At 42.6% G+C, this 16,697-nt stretch overlaps 1 protein-coding gene and 1 long non-coding RNA gene across 3 annotated transcripts in view; one reads left to right on the forward strand and one right to left on the reverse strand.

Moving 5' to 3' along the window:
• The window catches only part of UNC5B (unc-5 netrin receptor B), a 261,779-nt gene that overhangs the window by 51,579 nt on the left and 193,503 nt on the right, over positions 1-16,697 (forward strand). The gene's annotated exons all lie outside the window — the stretch shown is intronic.
• On the reverse strand, positions 1,420-9,789 carry LOC148113164 (uncharacterized). Its single transcript, XR_015728467.1, has 3 exons — positions 9,359-9,789; positions 9,158-9,271; positions 1,420-1,509 (listed from the first exon to the last, which is right to left on the reverse strand). It is a non-coding gene; the product is annotated as an uncharacterized LOC148113164 (long non-coding RNA).

The raw sequence follows: 16,697 nt of genomic DNA on the forward strand, positions 1-16,697 counted from the left end.
GAAGAGTAGAAATCAGTGTTTATTGTGGAATTACAGAGAAAATTGGACTCTCCTTTAAACTGGAATTGGAACACCGGTGAAAATCTCCAATTGCGACGGGAAACGATCAGTGGGAAAGCAGTAAATAAATGCTAAGCTCGCGTCCAAGCAAACGTACTGAACTAAAATGAAGTGGCAGATCTTTCCAAAGTCAAATTATATAATTTTAAGAGCTGGTGGGAGAGGGACGTACGATCCGCAGCAGTCAAAACCGTGCATCGCTTTACTTCCTCATCATTCTTTGAAACGAGAGGTATTACGGCTTGAATCCTGCGATGGGGCCCTCATCTAGGTAGCAGATTTAAGGTGTCATGAAAGGGCAGCCAATGGGTAGTTATTTATCACAGTTTTACTGCCAGAAATGGGGATAAGAATGTTTGGGGGATTTTTCTAAATCATGGTGCCAGAAAAAACTTGGCTAACTGTTGTAGCTCTCACTTTGATTGGATTGGATAGGCATTCCCTTCCTGTTCTGCCTCGGGCAGAAAATTATTATAAACCGGTCCTTGTAAATGGACAACTCTTCTGCTTTGGGTATTTATATAACCTCTCCCTCCCTTCATCCTCTAGTCTTCTCCTCACAAGCACAGATATTTAAGCGAGAAATCTTTTGTCTGAGACCTGAGTGGGCAGTTTTCTACTGAAATCCCTTCCAACTGCCATGATAAGTGTTGAGGAAACAATTCTTAACTGATGTGAGGATTCTTTTAATGTTTAATCCAATGAATAGGCTTAAAACATTAACCTTACCTTAGTTCCCAAAGGGGGGGGGAAAGTAACATACTACAAAAAATTCTGGAAAATCCTAGGCCAGTGCACTTATAAGATATATTTTTTGTGCCGTTATGTGTTCTGCCCCAACTACGGACCCCAAAGAACGCAGCACACACAAAGTCTGTACAAACCTTAGTTTACTAAATTAAATCAGTCTTTTTCAAATAAAGGCTGTTAATTAACTTTCTTAACAGCCTACAAGAGTCCAAAGAATAAATAATCGTAATCTTACTATGGTTGGCATAAAGCCCAGAAGCAATTTGCAGGAAACTGATAAGAGAACTAAGATCAGGATGCGAAGGAGAGTGAACGAAGTTGTTCCCTGCAAATTGCCTCAGTCGTCATCCTTCCTTACATAGGCTAAGGGAGTGGCCAATTAGCCCCAAGCCTTACTCTCGAGGAGACCTCCTCCTGAGGAACCACTCCTGCTTTTTGGCAGCTCTGTGCACCCATGCATCAAGAAGAGGCTCCTCTACTTCTTCCTCTTCATTTATGGGAGCTTCTGGAGGTTCTGAAGGCCTTGGCTGAATCCCCGCCTCTGGCACCACGTCTTCTCCAGCCTCCTCATTGTCTGACTCGAGTGCCAGCTGCAAATTCTTTCACAGAGCCAGTCAGCCACCTTGGTGATACCTGAGGTAACATGCGCCATACGCTAAATAAAAATAAAATCCTGCTGTTGTATGTAAAACATTGTGCCTGCAGAAGGAAAAGTAGTTTTTCATTGTCATTAGTTAAAGCGGCTGCAGCTCTCGTTGTCAAGGCTGGACAAATTATAATAAATGTCAAAGCGAGGTAATCTGTAAATAGCATTTCAATGAATATGTCAGAAACCAGATATCTACCTTGTCGCCTGCTTGGCTCTTACCTTGTCCATCCCAGTTATTTGGATACTCTTTGTGCAAAATAAATTGAGTTTGTTGGTATTGTTTATCCTAGTTCTTGATTTGGGGGATTAATTTTTTCCTCAAGAGCAACAAGCAAAAAAAAAAAAAAAAGGCACAAAAACATCTGAGAAGCAGATTAAACAGTTTCTATTTGAAGAACAATGATTAACACTAAGGGGAGAATGCATTCCTGCATTTGGAAAGCTACATTTATATTTTACTGGTTGTTTCCCAAAATGATGGGCAGGTGTTCTTGTAATTGTGGGGTAACCCAGCTAAGAATGCCTCTGATTTTTTCCAGTTCTAGTATTTGGGGGCTGCAGATTAGGATAATAAGGACTTTAGAGCTTAAAGGATCACCTTGTGTGTTGAATCTTGATGCATCTTTCTGCCATGCTGATGGTGCTAGCTATTATAGGATATGTATGAAGATTTCCCGATAAAGTTCAATTTAAATACATGTGCTTGTTGAAGGGCAAGGCGCAGTACAGTCTCAATAAGTAAAATAAACGCTGATGTATTTTTCAAGGAACATGCCAGCTGCTGCCCTTGGGATGTTCTAATGCCCAGCGAGATATTAAGTTTAGTTTAAGGTGCAGGGAAGCCAATCCTTGTTTCTGAATGGTTGAACTGTAATCTATAAGAGATTTATGGGATGTTAGTTTCTTTCCTGAGAGTTCAGGTTCAAAGTGGTATATAAAACAGGAAGCACTTAATCACAGAAGTATATTATACCAAGGCTGACTTGAGAACCAACCAGGTGATGCATTTAAGGTGGTATTCAGCAGATTCTGACCAGTTCTGGAGAACCGGTAGCAGAGATTTTGAGTAGTTCAGAGAACCGATAAATACCACCTCTGGCTGGCCCCACCCCCATCTATTCTCTGCCTCCCAAGTCCCAGATGATCGGAGGAAATGGGGATTTTGCAGTATCCTTCCCCTGCCACGCCCACCAAACCACGTCCACTAAGCCATGCCACACCCACCAAACCACGCCCACAGAACCAGTAGTAAAAAAATTTGAATCGCACCACTGATTTGTATGAATGTGCATAGTCCTTGTATTGACACACAAAGGGGTTCAAAAATAATTTCAGAGATGGCTCCAAATATTTCTGGCTGGTTGACTGACTGGCCTTAACTATAGGAAAATTGTATCTGGGAAGCAACAAGTCGAAATGAGAATTAATCTTGAAGCTTTTCACTGCTGAGGATGGAGTTGCTGAGAGAGAGGGGGGGAGGGGGGGAGGGGGGGAGGAGAGAGAGAGAGAGAGAGAGAGAGAGAGAGGGAGAGATGGTTTGAGTATGTGGATAATTATTGAATGAAAGAGTTCCTTCAAGAGAGATTCTGGCCTGAAGAAGAGCAGCAAATGGATTATTTGCCACTAAATTGGTATACAGATTACAGATTAACAGAGTTGTAGGTCATCTAGTCCAACCCCCCATCCAAGCAGGTGACCCTACACCATTTCTAACAAATGGCAGTCCAATCTCTTCTTGAAAGTCTCAAGTGATGAAGCTCCCACAACCTCCGAAGGCAAGCTGTTCCACTGGTTGATTGTTCTCACTGTCAGAAAATTTATCCTTATTTCCTTAAATCTCTCCTTGTTCAGTTTCCATCCATTATTCCTTGTCTGGCCTACAGGGGCTTTAGAAAAAAGCTTGACCCCCTCCTCTCTGTGTCAGCTCCTCAAATATTGGAACACTGCTATCGTGTCTCCCCTGGTCCTTCTCTTCACTAGACTAGCCATGCCCAGTTCCTGCAACCGTTCATCGTATGTTTCAGTCTCCAGTCCCCTAATCATCCTGGTTGCTCTTCTCTGCACTCTTTCTAGAGTCTAAACATCTTTTTTATAGTGTGGTGATCAAAACTGGATGCAGTATTCTAGGTGTGGTCTTACTAAGGCTTTATAGAGTGGTATTAGTACCTCACTTGATCTTGATTGTATCCCTCTGTTAATGCAATTTAGGATTGGATTGGTTCTTTTGGCTGCCACTGCACACTGCTGGCTCATATTTAGCTTGTTGTCCACTAAGACTCCAAGATCCCTCTCACAGTTACTGCTATTAAGCCTGGTTTCACCCGGTCTATATGTGTACTTTTGGTTTTTCTTATCTAAGTGTAAGACTTTACTTTTCTCTACATTGAATTTCATTTTGTTAGATAGGGCCCAGGGTTCAAGTCTGTCAAGATCCATCTGGATCTTGAGCCTATCTTCTAGGGTGTTAGCTATTCCTGCCAGTTTAATGTCATCTGCAAATTTGGTAAGTTCCCCTTCTATGCCCTCATCTAAGTCGTTTATACAAAGCCAGCTGGGTCATTTGAACGCATGAAACAGAAAACATCACAAGTACTTCCCCCCCCTCCCTTCCTGTGGAATCCTTGTTGTGAAAATACCAGCACAATCAACAACATAGCTAATAACTTGCTGGTGCTTTTCATGGCACCCTGCCTGGAGCAACTCTTATTATTTCACCTCTGTTGGTCTGGTGCGGGGATGGGGTGGAGTTGGGTTGGGTAGAGCCATCAAAAAGAAGAGACAAGGAGGGATGCTTTCAAAGATTAACATAAATAGATTAAAGAATAATTGCTCTGGACCTCCAGGCTCCACTATTCATCAATGCCTCTTCATGGAAAAAGTCTAGAGAGGCAGTAATTTGGTTATTCAGGCATTTGAGCAAAAAGTGCTTTGTCAAAGGACATTTAAGAGTTTAATCTGAAGTTCCACTCAGGGGTAAATCTGTCTCTGGTTTGCGGAAAAGAAGACGGTAAAAGCAGGAAAGTGAGGGATATCCTTTAATTAGTTCCAGGATGACAGAAGAGGAGAGATGATCTATATTTTAAATATATGAAAGCAGTGTTCCATCATTTTAGTCTGATGGAGAAATTTACTTACAATAGAATATTGGAACCTAGAAATGACTAAGGACTCTAGGGGGAAAAAAGAGCACATGCTATACCTATTTGATCTTATTGATTGACTGAATCATTCAAATTCATTAAACTTGTATCCCAAACTTTCTTCCAAGAATCTAATAGTGAACTAGTTCCCAAAAGGCATAATATGGCCATGAACCTTTGTTTGCCAAGTTGCATTCATCATCCTGACAGTACCATTGCTGCCTCTCTTCGTATCCTTGGTCTGAATTGGCTCCAGGTTTAAACTTGCATGGGGAGCCCTACTGAATTCAAGAGATATAATTTAGCCATTATATCTTTGGTATTTAGTTTTAAATATGATTGTCTGGATCCTTCCCCTTCTTTTAGAAGAAATAATCCAGATGTAAACTGTAGCTGTACATTTCGGTTTGTGGCTTTGCTCACTTCCTAAGGTATGATTCTCTAGTATGTTTTGTAAGCATCTACTCTAGAAACAAATTCAATGGGATTCAGTTGAGTTTATTCTAAGGTAAATGAGTAGAGAATTAGAATGTATTTATTTTGGGAAATGCTTATTTACTTGGAAGTACCTATTTTTCTTTCCAACTCATCTGTGATGCCAATGCATTAAGGAATGTACTGTGAAAGTGGGTTTACCTGATTTTTAGACTCTCTCTTGTTCCAGGTATTTGGATGATAGCATTTCCTATAGGAGGGCAATGATTAGCTTTTATGTTAAGAAAAAAAACCTTCTGTGGTTAATCCTGTATTTCTCCTTTACAGTGGAATTGATTTTTGGAAAACTGCTGATCAGAAGTATCTATATTTATTGTTCTATTTACAAACGTTGCCTATACATCAGTGGTGGGTTTCAAATTTTTTTACTACCAGTTCCGTGGGTGTGGCTTGGTGGGCGTGGCATGGCTTGATGGGCATGGCTTGGTGGCTTTGGCAGGGGAAGGATACTGTAAAACCTCCATTCCCTCCCCAATCCAGAGGAAGGTTACTGTAAAATCTCCATTCCTACCCCACTCCAAGGGAAGGATACTGTAAAATCTCCACTCCCTCCCAATCCAGGGGAAAGTTACTGTAAAATCTCCATTCCCACACCACTCCAGGGGAAGGATACTGTAAAATCTCCATTCCCTCCCCAATCCAGGATAAGGTTATTGTAAAATCTCCATTCCCACCCCACTCCAGGGGAAGGTTACTGCAAAATCCCCATTTCCTCTGCTGGGAAATCAGCTGGGACTTGGGAGGCAGAGAATACATGGGGGCGGGGCCAGTCAGAATTTTTACTACCGGTTCTCCGAACTACTCAAAATTTCCGCTACTGGTTCTCCAGAACTGGTCAGAATATACTGAAACCCACCTCTGCTACACATTATCTTGATTTTGACTTTCCCTCATTTTTCTGGCTTAATATATACTTGTTTCATAGCTCGTTTGCTTCACCGAGAGTACTGTATCTGAAATCCCCAAATTTAAGAAGCCCTTCATTATTTCAGGTACATTCCTCTTAACTGAATATAAAAACTTTCTAAACCTTGAAGCCTCTATGGCAACTGTTTTCCAATTCTGTAAAGAACTATTTGCATAATACTCCCTGACATTTGTATTTGAGTTATTTATGACAAAAAGCATCATTAGAATTAGCATAGCCTGGGATCGGGCAACAGTTCCCGTTAATGCGAGCAGCACTCATCTAAATGGCTGCACTGGAAATGAATTAATCACCCGTGTGAATACACTCTGATACATCAAAATGTTGAGGCATTATGAAGCTCGTTCTATGTCTGGATTTCTAATGAAGAGGAATAATCATAGCCCATTTTCTTAAGAGGTTGACAGCTCTTAGGGCTTCACATGTAAAGGGTCTGTGTGGTAAGTCTAAACTGCAGGGATTATGTGGAACTCTTTACATACAGTATTAACGCAAGATTTTGTAATACTTTCCCTTCTGCCTTTGACTGCTTTGCGTACATCCCCAATGCTCAAGTTTCTTATTCACACCCATTGGGCATGTGCTGACATGTGACTTGCTAAGCCAGTCCATAGCATTTTCTTTCTCTGACCTTAGTCACACCTCCCACTGCCATCACATTTTGTCTCTACCGTTCAGTGTTTGCCATTTGCCTCAGGAATCGGGGAAAAAAACACGCAACTTCCCGGAGTGGATGCATGATTTTTTTTTTCTTCAGCTGATCGCCTGTGTTGTAGGGTGACATTGAAGGGAGAAAGGTTGACTGAGACCATGGCAAAGAAGTAGGGAGTTGTCCTGTTCTCTTTGCCCAGGGCAACCCCAGTTCACAATGCCTCTCTCAAATGCATGCGCACCTCTTATTTGCAATAGATGGAAAACTTTGAATTTGTACCATGGGGGGGGGATTTGCTTTCTGCTGGCAAAAGCAAATTTGGAGGAAGGGAGGAATGTTAAGGCCTCCATTTTCCTATCCCATTAACTATTTTGTGAAGCTCTGTGATAAAAAATTGCATCAATTCTATTGGTCAGAATGAATGATCCTGACTGGATACTCAGATTTCATCTGGGCTCCCATCCTGTTGGATCCAGGATCTGTACCATTAAACAGTGTCCTTCTCCAGTTTTTTTTTAAATCTAGCCAGTCACAGGAAGCCTATGTCTTTTATCCAGAGTTATGATGGGTAGGGCTTAAAGACAGTTGAGTGTGCTTAGTTTTGATGCTGGAGCCTGTAATTCAGTTCACATGGACATGAAAGTAAATCCTTGTTGGCTTTAATTTAGATTTATTTCTAGATAAATATGAAACAGCATACTAAAAAGCAGAGACCTCGCCCTGACAACAAAAGTGTGTATAGTCAAGGCTATGGTTTTCCCAGTTGCAATGTACGGCTGTGAAAGTTGGACCACAAGAAAGGCTGAGCGCCAAAGAATTGAGGCCTTTGAACTCTGGTGCTGGAGAAGACTCCTGCGAGTCCCTTGGACTGCAAGGCGATCAAACCGGTCAGTCCTAGAGGAGATCAACCCTGATTGCTCTTTAGAAGTCCAGATCCTGAAGATGAAACTCAAATACTTTGGCCACTTAATGAGAAAGAAGGACTCACTGGAGAAGAGCCTAATGCTGGGAACAATTGAGGGCAAAAGAAGAAAGGAACGACAGAGAATGAGGTGGCTGAATGGAGTCACTGAAGCAGTCGGCGTGAGTTTAAATGGACTCCAGGGGATGGTAGAGGACAGGAAGGCCTGGAGGAACATTGTCCATGGGGTCGCGATAGGTCGGACACGACTTCGCGGCTAACAACAAAAAAATATGAATAGGATGGGGCTTTAATATAAACCTTCTTGTTAATTTCATGTACAGCACCAACAACTTTTGAGCCCCCACCTCCCGAATCCTATGCTGTGCATATCATGAGCAGAGATAATTCATCCCATCTGAACTTGTCACCAGAATGGTGTGCAGTGTAACCATGTCGTTGATATAGTTGGGGAAGTGCAACCTCGTTCATTGTAGTATCAGTGACAAAGAATATTTAAAAAATACATTGCAATATAGCACGATGGTTAAGAAGCTGGATTTGGAACAGGGTCACCCAGCCACGATCCCACATGCATGTGATTCAGTTGCGGTCTGTTTCACAAGACTGTTGTGAAGTAAGCCCACTTGTCATGGTATGTGGGAATGACCATAGGAGATGAGACGCAGCCAAGGGAATAGTTAAATAAAAGGCAACTTAGCCTAGAGCAGGAAGGTGGGTGGACAAGTGATTCAGAAGGGACCTTCCTAGTTTTGGGGGCTGAAAAGGGGAAGGATTTGCTCAAGGCATGGATACATAATGCATCCATGAAAGTAGAAAGATAGACTTATGGGCCTCTGCCATAGATATAGCATCCTAATACCCTATAAACTTAACACAGTCTGTTAATTTGAGTTTTCTTAAGAAGAGAACTAAATAGCTGCAACCATGGCTACAGTAGCTGGAGATCAACTTCAACCAGATGCATGCAGCCATATTTAAATTGTGACAAAGAACCATCAGCTACAGAAGTAGCCCTGCCACCTGCCAGAGGGTGCAGCGTGTTGGGGGGAAGAGGAAAAGAGAGGGAACAGAGCAGTGGTGAAATCCAAATTTTTTTACTACTGGTTTTGTGGGCGTGGCTTGGTGGGCATGGTGTGGCTTGGTGGGTGTGGCTTGGTGGGTGTGCCAGGGGAGGGATATTGCAAAATCTCCATTCCCACCCCACTCTGGGGCCAGCCAGAGGTGGCATTTGCCGGTTCTCCAAACTACTCAAAATTTCTGCTACCGGTTCTCCAGAACCTGTGAGAACCTGCTGGATTTCACCCTTGAAACAGAGTTATTTATTTATTTATTTATTTATTTATTTATTTATTTATTTATTTATTTATTTATTTATTCATTCATTCATTCATTCATTCATTCATTCATTCATTCATTCATTCATTTATTTATTTATTTATATGCCGCCCTTCTCCGGAGACTCGGGGCGGCTTACAATGCGTTAAGCAATAGCCTTCATACTTTTGTATATTTTTATACAAAGTCAGCTTATTGCCCCCACAATCCTCATTTTACCTACCTTAGAAAGGATGGAAGGCTGAGTCAACCTTGAGCCTGGTGAGATTTGAACTTGCAGTAATTGCAGGCAGCTGATGTTAATAACAGTGCTTTAGTCTGCTGCGTCTCGGTGAATCTGTAAAGAAATGTGTGTTTTAGCAGTTACCTTTTGATCTTCACTTCCAATCCCTGGTCAAGAGTTGAAGAAGCCATGCACACTGACCAATCTAACCAATCTTGGAACATTTGCCAGTTGGTCTTGCTGAGCATTCTATGGCCCAATGTACCACATCTGGCCCTTTGCTCCGATCCATGATGAGAGCCCGACAGGATTGGACATCCATAACAGTCCCAATGTGATCCATTGGGGAAATTAATTGAACTGGTTTTGAGAAACAGGCCCGCCTTGCCCGGAGTATGCACGGAGTAAAAGAAAGGAAAGGACAAAGAATAGAAGGAGACAACCACTAGGCCATGTCTACATATCTGGCCTCCACTTAACTTCCCATCCAACAGATATTGCAAGGCAATTGTAAGTGGGAAACTAGGCCTGTGTGGTTTGTTAGCGTGCAAGAAAAAAATGCTGAGCCGAAAGATTGTTTTGACATGAAAGGCTTCCTACAGCAGGCTCCTCTGTTGTCAACGAACGGTGTGGACAAATCTCACGCTCAGCCTTTCTCAAAGCAACTTTGCTGAGTCTGTTCCTCTGGGTGTCCCATCCCGTAGCATGGATTGTTGGCTTGTCTCCTCCTATGGAGAACACAGCTTCCCTCCCAGCCTTTTTTCTTTCCCCTTTTCTTTTTGGGCTGGGTGTGTTTTTGTTTTTCTTCCCCCCCTCTCCCGAAAAATGTATAAGTGTTGCCTTGATCCACATTCCTCTTTACAGGGAGATAAAGATCCTGTCTGGCGCCTGGGTTTCAAATCTGCTGCTTGATTATCTGCAGACGCCCTGGTAGGAGAGCCTGAGGCAATAGATAAAGAGAGAAGGAAAGCATTCTTCAGCCAAAGCCGCAGCCAGCTCGTTCCCATGGCCTGTCGGCTCTGCTCACCAGGGCAAGACAAAACCCTATCAAGGATATATTAATGTTGCTGCTGCCGCTGCCGTCACCATCACCACCACCGTAGGATGGGATGGAGAGGAGGAGGTTAACCTCCTCTAAGGGGAGTATTGCTGCCTGTCTTCCTCAGGGGAGGCAGGAGAGAAACAAAGTCCAAAGAATAAGTGGAGAGGGGGAGAAGGTGGGATTGGCGGGCAAAGAAAGAGCACTAATTCTGGGGGAGGCCCGACGAAATGAATGCACGTAATTGATGCCTTTTCTCCAGAGTTCTCAAGTAAAAAAAAAGATTGCAATGAAGAGGAAGGGAAAGTATAATAGGACCCAGTTTTTTCCTCCCTGAACAGTTCCTTCCCTGATAAAGGTAAAGGTAAAGGCTCCCCTCACACATATGTGCTAAGTCGTTCCTGACTCTAGGGGGTGGTGCTCATCTCCATTTCAAAGCCGAAGAGGCAGCGCTGTCCGAAGACGCCTCCATGGTCATGTGGCCGGCATGACTCAACGCCAAAGGCGCACGGAACGCTGTTACCTTCCCACCAAAGGTGGTTCCCTATTTTTCTCCTTGCATTTTTTATGTGCTTTCAAACTGCTAGGTTGGCAGAAGCTGGGACAAGTAACGGGAGCTCGCCCCGTTACGCGGCACTAGGGATTCGAACCGCTGAACTGCCGACCTTTCGATCGACAAGCCCAGCGTCCTAGCCACTGAGCCACCGCATCCCTTCCTTCCCTGATAGGATGGTGCTAATTAGAGTTAGCTGCTAACTTGGTGCAGTACTTGAACCTTGTTGTGCTATAAGCAATCTTTGAATGTGTTCCCTCCCTATTTTGGTGTGCCTTTAAGGCAGGGATATCCAACCTTGGCAACTTTTAAGACTTTGTGGACTTCACCTCTCAGAATTCCCTAGCCAGTATGTTCATAAGTTGCCATGGTTGGACACCTCTGCTTTAAGGGGAGAATCCTGCTGGCAAGTCAGTTTCCACTAGGCTGTCTCAGGAAGGCAAAATAAAGAGAGGTTTTGAAATAATCTGGTGCTCCTCCGTTCACACAAGGGGAAGCATGGGTGAAACCTACCCAACCAGTTAGCAGTCTTGTGGGTTTGATTTATTTTCCTTTGAAGTCTCTCCAAAATGTCTTTGAGACTTTCTGTGATTTCTCCTTCTCCTCTTGCCTGACTCTAATACGATGCTGGATCAGATGATTAGTCCTGTTGCAAACCTCTCCAGTCTAGGACTTGCCAGACTTGTTTGCAATTTTCAAAATCCTCCAGTGAGCTTGGCGAAGGCCTGTTGCCGGAGATTCCGGGAAATATAGCCCAACACAACTGGAAGGTACCAAGCTGGGGGAGGCTGATCTAACCATCTAAGGCCACTTGGGCAAGATCCTCAATGTGTCAAAAATGGGACAGTTTCCAAGGTAGTGGGGAAGAAGCAGAATCAAAGGTCTGGTTTGTTAATGTATATTTTTTGAATCAATGAGGCACCAATGACGTTTGAGACATGCAAGGGATCCTTGTTGCTCTTCAGTTGTTCCATTTATTTTCTGCACTTCTTCCAAGGAGTTCAAGTTTGGCTTATAAGTCTTAAAAGACCATGAGTTGCAGTCCCACCTTAGCCATAAAAGCCAGATGGCTGACTTTGGGTCAGTCACTGTGTCTCAGCCCAACTCATCTCACAGTTGTTGTGGGGAAAATAGGAGCAGGAAGGTGTGTTGGTTATTATTTGTAAAAAATAAATGCATCTTATGGATGGATGGGTGGGTGGGTGGGTGGGTGGGTGAGTGAGTGAGTTAGTAAGTCTAGAGCAAGTTGGGCAATGTCCCTTGGATTAGGGCTGCAAATTGTTTGCCATTGCAAGGGATAGGCTGATTTGATTCTTTCCATTTTGTTGTGTTTGTTTTTTAATGGTGGGAATGGAAATTATATATTACCAAGTGGTCAGCTCTTCTTAGTTTCACCTATGACCCCCAAATAGATAAAAATTATGCCAAGATAACCATATCTACGGGTCGTTTTGAGGAAGATTAAGAGTGGAAGCGGAAAGAGTAGCCTTCAATTTGTCCCCAAGTTTTGAACGAAATTGGCTGATAACTCCATATAGAATGCAGGGAGGGACTTCATGGAACCATTTGGGCATACATGTAGAAGAAGAGCAGGCAGAACTAGAGGGTGAAATTAAGTGAATCATCAGTTTAGAATCCCTGTGTTCTCACACGTCGTCCAACTTCCATTGACTCTTAACTGGCAACAATTTAGTGTCGGATTTTAGTTGACTGGATTCTTGTATATAGACTTGAATAAATCTTCTATGCTGCAACCTTACCAAGGGTCCCAATTCTTTGCGCCTAACAATAAGTTGCCCAATCCTTTCCCTATCTAGATATTATCTGGTTTATGCATTGAGCTAAACACGGTCTATTTAAATATGATTTGTGGGGGGTGTCAAATACTATTCAATTGGACATACTCTTGTTCCAAGCTTTAAGTCATGGTTTGCAAACCCCAGTCCACACAATGTAGATTTACATATTGCAAAAACAAAGCATACCAAATTAAGGCATAGTGCAAACTGTACTCCAAAGCTGAAAAGCAAGTAACTGCTTTCAATATCACAAGGAACAACTTGGAAGGTTAATGCGGGAAATGACCAGGAGGCACGACAGTCAAGTCAAATCATGCCATTATCTTCAAAGAAATTGGGAAGTTGCTTTTAGTAGGCCTTGATTCCAATTTTGGAGCTGTAAAGTAAAAAAAAATGCTGGGTAAGTGGATGGAAGGCCCCGGCATCAAGTCTTAGGCCATCTGTGTCTTCCTGTTACACCATCTGCTGTAAGGCAAATTCTTGATCCAAGCCGGCAATCCTTCTGAGACCTGACCCATTAGCCTTTAAATTCCCTAAAGTTCTTCCAGCTAAGGGGAACGCTTCATTTTGTCCTCTCCCTGTGTTGATTTGGATTCTAATAACATGTATGGAGCTTTGCACGTCCTCTGTTTGCACAAGTGGAGCTTCGTGCGTGAGCACAAGTGTCTTCCACTCAAGCATTCTCCACTCAGATGCAGATAAATACAGATTGGAAGGGACCTTGTAAGATATCTAGTCCAAGACCCTACACCATTTCTGACAGACGGCAGTCCAGTCTCTTCTTGAAAGCTTCCAGTGATGAAGCTCTCACAACTTCTGAAGGCAACTTATGTTCCATTGGTTGACTATTCTCACTGTCAGAAAATTTCTCCTTATTTCTAGGTTGAATCTCTCCTTGGTCAGTTTCCATCCATTGTTCCTTGTCTGGCCTTCAGGTGCTTTGGAAAATAGCTTGACCCCTCTCCTCTCTGTGGCAGCCCCTCAAATATTGAAACACTGCTATCGTGTCTTTCCTGGTCCTTCTCTTCATTAGACTAGCCATGTTCCTACAAGCGTTCATCGTATGTTTTAGCCTCCAGTCCCCTAATCATCTTGGTTGCTCTTCTCTGCACTCTTTCTAGAGTCTCAATATCTTTTTTTATAGTGTGGTGACCAAAACTGGATGCAGCATTCTAGGTGTGGTCTTAGTCGCGGGAGTGGAGCTTTGTGCGCGAGTGCAAACACCCTCCACTCGCACAAATGGAGTGATACATGTGCACATGCACCTTGCATACACCATGGTAGTGCAGCAGTTACATTTGGGTGTAAACCATTATAATTCTAGTCAAAAATATGCTGCTGTGATTTAAAGTACAGACAGATCCAAACTATTGTTTATTCATTACAAACATTGTTCACTGTTTGGTGCTTACTATTTGTGATGAAGGCTCATTTTTTTTCACCATTTTCTACTAGCTTTCCTCTCCTCTTTATACCTAACAAACTATTCAGACATCTCTTTACTTTGGAAACTTCATACAGCATAATTGCCCCCATGACGTGGCCTTTACACTTTATCGTACTCAGGACATGTTATTTGTGAGCTTAAATCATACCCTATTCTTGCTTTTTATCTCGGATGCATAGGAGCCTCATTCATAAGATTTGCACAGTGCTATCTAAGAGAAAACCTGGTGGTAAGATAAATTCTCCACTGAGTCAAGTTTAAGTCCTAGTGACTACTGTACAGGCATCATGGAGTTGCTTTAGCAACCATACCAATCTCATTTGCTGCTGTGCTGTTGCTTCTAAGATATTATTTTCAACTGTCCTTTCTAGTTTACAGTCTAGGATACCCTTTCTAGCTCTGTGGACTGGAAGTGATCGTAGTGGAGGAGAGGCAGGAAGAGGGGATGGTTTCACATGTGCGGCAGCCACTTGTACAAATTGAGCTTTGTGTGCTAGCTTGCCACTTGCACAGGCTGATTCTCAACAGGCCACAGACCAGTATCGGGCCATGGACCAGGATTTGGGGCCCCCTGGTCTAGGATTATATTATTTATTTTTTATTTTATTTCAAATTTATATACCGCCCTTCTCCCTGAGGACTCAGGGCGGTGTACAGCCAGATAAAAACCTATAATACAAACATTAAAAACAATTAAAAGAAATATCTCTGTTTGGCCCCAAATTTAAAAAGACAAAACCAATTAAAATTATTAAAAGAATTTGTTAAGCCATTATGGCCTCCTGTGCAAGTATTGATAAGGGTGGCTCAGTGGCTAAGATGCTGAGCTTGTCGATTGAAAGATCGGCAGTTCAGCGGTTTGAATCCCTAGTGCCGCGTAACGGGGTGAGCTCCCGTTACTTGTCCCAGCTTCTGCCAACTTCGAAAGCACGTAAAAAAATGCAAGTAAAAAAATAGGGACCAGCTTTGGTGGGAAGGTAACAGGGTTCCGTGCGTCTTTGGCATTTAGCCAGCTACATGACCACGGAGACGTCTTCGGACAGCGCTGGCTCTTTGGCTTTGAAACGGAGATGAGCACCGCCCCCTAGAGTCGGGGACGACTAGCAGATATGTGCGAGGGGAACCTTTACCTTTACCTTTATCCAAGTATTGACAATTAATTCGGAGGTATGATGATCAAATCTAGCATTCTGTTCCTACAGTGCCACATTGACACTTATGAGAAACTACCAAAACAGGATATCTGTGCACTGACATATGATGGACATATCTAGCAGTTCTGTTTAGCCTTGACATCAGTGAATCTGTCTCAACGTCTTTAACAGTAATGGTATCCTGCTGTGTCCTCTTAGTCATCTTCTCTGAAGTGTTTGACTTCACTCTTAGTTTCCATCCTCTGTTGGGAGTCAGATGAATATGTATTTTCTTTGTTCAATTTATTTTAGGTTATCTTCAGATTGCTATTCTGTTGTCTTCGGTTTGTAAGCATCTTATTAATTATAATAACGTCCTGCAGAGAAATGACCTATTTCATATGAGAAACATTTGTGAAGGCTGGTCATTCCATTTGTACCATGCAAAGCATTAGGTTTCAAGAGAGCCTAATGCATGGTCACAATTATTATTTTTTAAAGAAGTTGTTTGCCCCTTGCAACAAGAAATACACGCTTTCCCTTCCTGCATTGCTGCCAAAAAACTTTGGGACCATATTGTCTAATTTTTTTTAAAAAGGTTGAACATACTATTCAAATAGTATGTCCAGACTCTCTTATCAGGATAAGGAAAACAGCAGCTGTTAAAAATCTTTCCCATGCATACATTGGAGATGGGAAAATGGTTACAACTCAGGGGTGAAATCCAGCAGGTTCTGACAGGTTCTGGAGAACTGGTAGCAGAAATTTTGAGCAGTTTGGAGAACCGGCAAATACCACTTCTGGCTGGTCCCAGAGTGGGGTGGGAATGGGGATTTTGCAGTATCCTTCCCCCAGGAGTGGGAAGGGAATGGGGATTTTGCAATATCCTTCCCCCAGGAGTGGGGAGGGAATGGGGATTTTGCAGTATCTGTCCCCTGCCATGCTCTCCAAGCCACGCCCACCAAGCCATGCCACACCTACCAAGTCACACCCACAGAACGGGTAGTAAAAAAAATTGGATTTCACCACTGTTACAACTCTAATAATTTCTCTTTCTCTTGTTCTTGCTTGCTGTGTAAATCTTCGTAATCCCCACTCTTGTTTCAAAATATTGCCCAAGTCCATCTTGATGCCATTGTCAAGATGCAGTCCTTTTATCCTTTGCAAATCTGAGATCAAAACAGATCAGAGAAAATGTCTTTGTGAGATCAACTACCCATAATATATGTTTTCTCATTTCTGATATATTTTCTGTAACACTTTCTGATTTCAGTATTTGATTCTGTGCCTTGAACTGAATATTGGAGAGATACGGGCCCTCCATTCCTAGAAAGTATTTTTAAAAATGAAATTAAAAAAAAAAATTATGGCTGCCTACAGCAGATGCTAGGTACTGTGGGCAGCTGTGGGTCAGGAGCCAAAGAGATTATGGTCCTTTGATTGCCTGCTTGCATATCTCTTTTCCCATCTCTGGCATAAAGTTCCATAAAACCACTACTTGAAAAAAAAAAAACAACTGCTGACAAGCTTGTGCTTTGAAGCTCTTAAATGTTTCCCCTTAGTAGCAAT

The sequence above is a fragment of the Pantherophis guttatus genome, chromosome 6 (assembly GCF_059756535.1).
Source record: "Pantherophis guttatus breed Tessera chromosome 6, ASM5975653v1, whole genome shotgun sequence".
Taxonomy (NCBI): Eukaryota; Metazoa; Chordata; class Lepidosauria; order Squamata; family Colubridae; genus Pantherophis; species Pantherophis guttatus.